Here is a 6,000-nt window from a genome sequence, read left to right as displayed (position 1 = left end):
AAAATCTTTTCCATCCTTCCAATGGGTTCCGACTTTCGCCCCGGGTGCTGAGCCCTCGACAGTTTGTGACCTCTGTGGGTCGGCCGGCACCGTGTGCAGTCCGCGGTGGGTGCAGAGCCGCGGGTGGGTGCCCCGAGGGGCTCGCCCCTGCTTCCTCTGCTGAGGGGGGCGAAAGGTGTCCCCAGGCACGGGTGGGGAGAAGCAGCCGTGCGTACATTCACGCGTGCTGGCCCACGGAAAGGACTGGCAGTGGAGGCACTGGTGCGAGTGTGGGGTTTTGAAATAGCCACAAAAAAAAAAAAAAAAAAAAGAAAAAAGAAAAAAAAAAAAAGCGCGGCCTCTCCCACGGCGCCGGGTGCGCCCACGCCGCTATTTTCAAACCCGCACGTGAGAGAGAAGGGATGTTTTATGCTTTGCGGAGCGGGGAATGCTCTGTCCCCGCTCTCCGAGCGAGGCTGCGGCCACCCCAGCGCACCCTCGGCGGGGACACAGCACAGCGCGACCTCCCCACACCCCGGGGGCTTCGGGGACGACTCCCGCCTGCAATGCAATACAGCCTTATATGCGCTCCACTCCATACATAAATAAAGAACACGTATGTCCTCATGTTCCGCTATGGTTTATGGCGCCGTGTTATACCACACGGTGCTGCGTGACGCGATGCGACGTGACAGCGCCCGGCCCTGGGCACGGCACGGCCCCGCCGGTGTCCCCGGGCCCGCCCCGCGGCGCTGGGAAGGGCGCCCGCCCCGCTGCGCTGGCCTCGACGGCGGCGTTCGGGGGATCCCCTCCGGTCTCCCCACCCGTTATCCCTCCTCCTCCTCCCGGTCCCTTCTCAGCCTCTTATCCCCTCCTTTCTTTTCGCGCTCTCCCAAACCTCGCTCACTTCCCCGGTGAAGGTGTGTTCGCTCCTTGCATCGGTTATCTCTATTTTAGCCCCGGGAGGTGGAGGGGCATGCGTGTTTACCCTCCCCTCCTTCACCCGAAATTATCTTAGAAAAAAAATAAATCAGCCGAAAACCTAAATCTGCCCGGGGCCCCCAGACTCGCCCTGTCCCGACCAGTTTATCCCAGCACTACCCAGGCACAGGTAGGGGAAAGGGGTTTATTTGTGGGGTCAGTCAGCACGCTGTGGCCTCCCCTGCCCCCTGTCATCACACCTGCGCACAGGGAGGTGTGACCCGGCTGGGATGGCGCCGCTGACCCTCGGCGAGGGCTTTGTCCCAAGCCCCGTCCCGGAGGGCAGCGGCTCCGGGGGTGTCGGTGCTGCGGAGCCCGGGGGGTTCCGGCCCTCAAAGGCCCCCCAGCCCCGCGCTCCGCTCCCCGGGTGGGTGTTCCCCTCCCGAGGGGGGCGGAGAGAGGCAGGCCGGGGCAGAGGCAGGTTTGGGAAGGCCGCCTCCCCTGGCTTTCCGACTGCCCCCGGCAGACAGTGTCCCCGCCGCACCCGGCCGGGGGTGGGTCCGCACGCCCGGGGGAGGCCGGCTCGGAGCGTGCCCCGGGCAGGGCTGGTTTTGCCAGGAGTATGTGGGAGCCCCTACAGAGAGACACCCTCCCATCACTCCCCGAAAGCTGCTGTGTCATCACGCCCCGAAGCAGAGGCAGCCCCCCAAAAGCGAACGGGGGGGTGTGTTCCCTTACCTGAGCGCTAGCCCGGGGGAGCCACGCGGAGCGGGGGTTCTGTGTTCGGCTCGCGTTCTCCTGCCGTGTCCCGCAGCAGAAACTCCCTCCGGCCGGGGCCGGGGTCGGTGCGGGGGAGCCGGGCTGGGCCGGGGGGACCCCGCGGCCGGGGAGAGCCGCACACCCCGGGCCGTGTTTATATGTAGAAAGAAGGGTAATTTGAGTGCTTATACCAAGAACCGGGGTTGTTAAGTTTGCAGGCAGACAGCTAAACGGTGCCAAGTGCGGGCAGGGAGGGGGGTGCGGGGGGGAGGCTGGGGGTGTGTAAGAAATAAAGAGCAATTGTCAGAAGCGAACAAAAGGCGGAGGATGGAAAGGAGCTGGGAATCCCAGGGCAGAGCCCCTCGGCGTGGACTTGAACTTGGGCTTTGACACCGTCTGCCAGGCGGAGAGCGGCTTCGGGCCGGGCGAGGCGGGCTGCGGGGGGAGCGACAACAGCCCCGGCAACGCAGAGAGGGGGCAAACAACCTCCAAACACGCACCTTGGGCGCGGCGGGGGGGCACTCTGCTTCAGAATGCGGCTGAGCCGGGGACTAACCCAGACGGGCTGAGACCCGACGGGCTCAGCGCACCTCGCGGTGCAGAGCGGGGCGGCGGCGGGGGGACCCCGTCGGGGCTGGCCGGGGCCAGACGGTCGGGGGGGCCGCCCGGTTCTCACAGTCTGCGCCCGAGCCTGGATTCTCTGCACGTCCCGGCCGGTCCCCCCTTTGCTACTATTCAGCACTTAATTGAACATTAATGGCAGCTGGGGATGAGGTCATTGGAGCCGGCTTTTCTCACACATTTTTCATGCAAATCCGCTAAACTCTAAACAAATTTGAATAAAACCCCCTTTGTGCAGGCCCTCCATGGTGTTTTTCCACGGGCCGCTCCGCCTGTCTCCGCACACTTCATCCGGGGAGGGGGGAGCGGCGGGGAGATGAGGGGGTGTGGGGGGGTCTCTGCTCGGGCCTGGAACGGCAGGCAGACCCAAAGAAACTGCGTCCTCTGCGAGGCTCTCAAGCCCAGATTGCCCCCAGGATGCCCACTGCACCAGCAGGGCCCTGCACTGTGCCATCATCACTTGCAGCCCCCCTACAGCACCAGTTCCCCCTGTAATATCCATTAACAGCACTAGTTCCCCCTGAAACACCTCCACAGCACCAGTCTGCCCCTAGTAGCAGTTCTTCTCCAACTCACGCTAATCCCCCACAGCAATACCACCCCCCCAAGCACCATCAGCCCCCCAGCAACCCAAATTCCTCCCAGTTCCACCGGTGTCCCCACCCAGCACCCCTCGCTGCACTTGGCCATCGCTGCCTCTCTGTGAGGTGGTTTTTGGGTGCTCAGGGCTGCACAGGGCAGGAGCACGCAGCCCCCCCGGGCCCCCTGCTCCGCAGCCCCCGCGCAGCCCCCATTAGCATCCCCGCGCCCGGCCCCCTGCCCAGCCTTGAACTTGGCCATGCCGGGCTGCGCTCCTTCTGCCTGCCTGGGCTCGCACAATGCCGGCCTTGACCCATTGTTTGCTTTTTTCGGATTTCAGCTGGGAAAGCGGCCACCTCGCGCAGCCTGCCCCGAGCACGCCGGGAGCGGGGCACAATGGGGAACCCTGCTCTGCAGGCAGAAGGGCTCCAAATCATTTGAGAGACATATTCATTATATTCTTTCACGGGGGTCTGTTTGCATTGGGTTTAGCGGTTACTTCCCAGACGGGGTTCAGACCAAATAAAGATCATTGAGCGGCGAGGGATTCGCTCGGGCTTTCAGGGAAATGTGCCTGATGCGGGGCATGGCGCAGCCCGGCTGCCTGGCCCTCGGCTGCTCCCCCTTCCCTCTTGATTTGCCTGGGTTTATTTTGTGCCCGTTGCCTCCTCCGTCTAGAGACTGCACCAAATCACACGCTGGCTTTTGCAAAAGAGAGAGTTTATTTTCAACAGTGCATGGGGTTGGGAGGATTTGAATGGAGAGAATTACAGGCAGTACATTTCTCTTACAGGAACAGAGAGGGTGCAGTACAACAGCAGCAGGGCTGCATGGCCTGGAAAAGCTCATGGTCCTCTGGGCCCCAAGCACAGTGCCTTTGGGAAGGCTGCACTCCCACAGCTCCACAGACCCGGGGATCAAGAGCAGCAAGGGCTGAGCTCTGCTCCATGAGCAAAGCCAAACTTCACACACCTGGTATTTCACCAGGTGAGACAGTGACTGGCTCAGGTCTCTCTGCCTGAGCACTTTGGTCCTGCTCTGGGGTATTGAGGGCACTGAAGGCAACGTACAGGAGTGATGTGGGATGATCCCTCGGCTCCCTGTGCTGCCCTGGCTCCCTCCCCATGGCTGCACCGCTGTGTTTTGAAGTCGTGCAGAAATCCACTGTGTTCACGAGACAGAGCTGTCTCCTCTCTGGGGCCAATGGAGAAGCAGGTTGGGACACTTCTGGAGAAACTCGGAGAAGTCAGATGGCAAGTCCAGGCAGGTGGCAGCCAACTAGAAGAAGGAACTCACAGGCTTCAAAAGTTCCTTGTCCACTCACTGGGATCTAGGAAGGAAAGAAAGAAAATGGAGTGGTTATATTTTCTGTCAGAGAAATGGTCCAGTAGTGCTCGGCTGAGAACAAACCATCTTGTCCCTGGTGGAGCAGAACTCCAATCCTCATTTCCTCCCCACCACACGTTTCTCATGGCTCTGGACCACCACCTCACCCTCTTCCTTACTGGGAAAACTGTAGTCCCCAAGATGCCAAGCCTCCCCTGCACCCTCCTCAATCCCCTACCTCTGCCTGCCCCGCACACCGCCAGCCAGGGGAGGGCTCACGGCATGTCCTTCCTCCCTAGGCTTTGGGGCATGGGATTACTCTGCATGTCAGAGCCACTAAAGGCACAGCCCTCTGATGTTTTAATCTTCGTGTTAACTTTCCCTGCCCTCGGCGCCCTTGCCTGACTGGAGAAAGTGATACCAAGCCACCGAGCTGGAGCCGAAGCTGTGATGCTCAGCCCAAGTCCCCTTCTCGGCTTTCCCCACGCCTCCCACATCTCACACCTTGCAGCACGTTCTCCTCCCTTTTTCCTGATTTTTTTCATCTATTTCCTTTACACTTTATCCATGTTGAGTGTGTATTCCCTAGCCCCCAAACCAGTCCCACCCTTTTCCTATCTTCCCTTTGCTTTGCCCACAAACTGTTACACTGGAAGGAGCAAAGACTAATATAACAAATCCTTGAGTACACTTGCAAAAGGAACCATCAGCTGGCTAATTTATTCTTTTTATTGCACCAAATTGTAATTTTATAAAATATTGCAAATTTTATAAAATATTTGCAGGCCCATTTTAAGAGATAAATCTTGTGTGTGGCTCTCTAATGAGCCGCCCTGGGAGCAGCCGGCATGTGATCTGCTGTAGGTCGCACCGCGACGTTCCCAGGCTGTGACTGGATGAACCACCGTAACTCTTTGAACTGTGCAAATACTCTACACTCTGGGGTCCAGGCTGCAATTTTCATGGGTATTTTTTCTCTCTCTTAAAAATAGATCTTCTGTAACCCCTTTATTGCAATATTCATAAAGCATTTGATGGAAATCCAAGGAAAATCCCTTCCCTTCTGCAACTTTGAAGCAAGCCTAAAACTTAAGAGAGGCAGAGGCCAAACCCACCCCATGTGGTTGGGTTTGGTGCTGAGAGGACAGACCCCATGCTGCATGTGTTTAGGGAGATCCAGGCTGCAAAAAGCCAAGGCTCAGCACTTCTTTTTCCTATGTGAGATTAGGAGTCATCCCAAATGTTGCCCCAAGCCTGGAAAGGATGTTGAGGTCAGGACAGATGAGATCTGAATGACGCTGGGTGCTTTCACAAGCCCAGGAGAGGAGGAGGCAGCTGAACCTTTGTTCTCACCAGGGAAAAGCCTTTACCTGGCAGGTAAAGTCCCCTGTCCTGGCAGGGACAGGCTGAGCTTGCTTTGGCCTACAAGAAACTCTTCTGTAGTGTGGATAGAGGGGATGCTCGTTGGTACCAGACATCAACCCAGCCTGGAAATCACCCACTGCCTGCCTGGTGGGCTTGAAACTTCTGGCACTCAGTAACTGAGGGCAGGAGGGGCTGGACCAACCCAACTGACTCGACATAAGCTTCAGGAAAACTCAAATGTCCTGCATGCACTTTCTCTCTGTGCAAAGTTCAGCCTTGCACTGAGAGTGCCTGCAAAAACAGGGCTCCACCAGGACCCAGTTCCAGCCCCAACACTGCCTTCCCTCCCCAGTGCCCTGCGCAGGGCAAACATTGCTCTGTGTGTGGATTTACTGTCCCTTTTTTTTCTTTTTAAAGCTGAATAAACAATTGAAATTATAGCTCAGCCTC

General features: G+C 58.4%; 1 long non-coding RNA gene across 1 annotated transcript in view; it reads right to left on the bottom strand.

Annotated features, from left to right (window-relative positions):
* Nucleotides 1–3,668: 3,668 nt before the first annotated feature.
* The window catches only part of LOC132079587 (uncharacterized), a 35,450-nt gene continuing 33,118 nt past the window's right edge, over nucleotides 3,669–6,000 (bottom strand). Inside the window, exon 4 of the long non-coding RNA XR_009419430.1 lies at nucleotides 3,669–4,189. This is a non-coding gene — a long non-coding RNA (uncharacterized LOC132079587). The remainder of the gene's footprint in view (nucleotides 4,190–6,000) is intronic.

This window comes from Ammospiza nelsoni, chromosome 14 (genome assembly GCF_027579445.1).
Source record: "Ammospiza nelsoni isolate bAmmNel1 chromosome 14, bAmmNel1.pri, whole genome shotgun sequence".
Lineage (NCBI taxonomy): Eukaryota > Metazoa > Chordata > Aves > Passeriformes > Passerellidae > Ammospiza > Ammospiza nelsoni.
The sequence above is the reverse complement of the archived record's forward strand: the minus strand, read 5'-3'. Positions and strand labels throughout refer to the sequence as shown.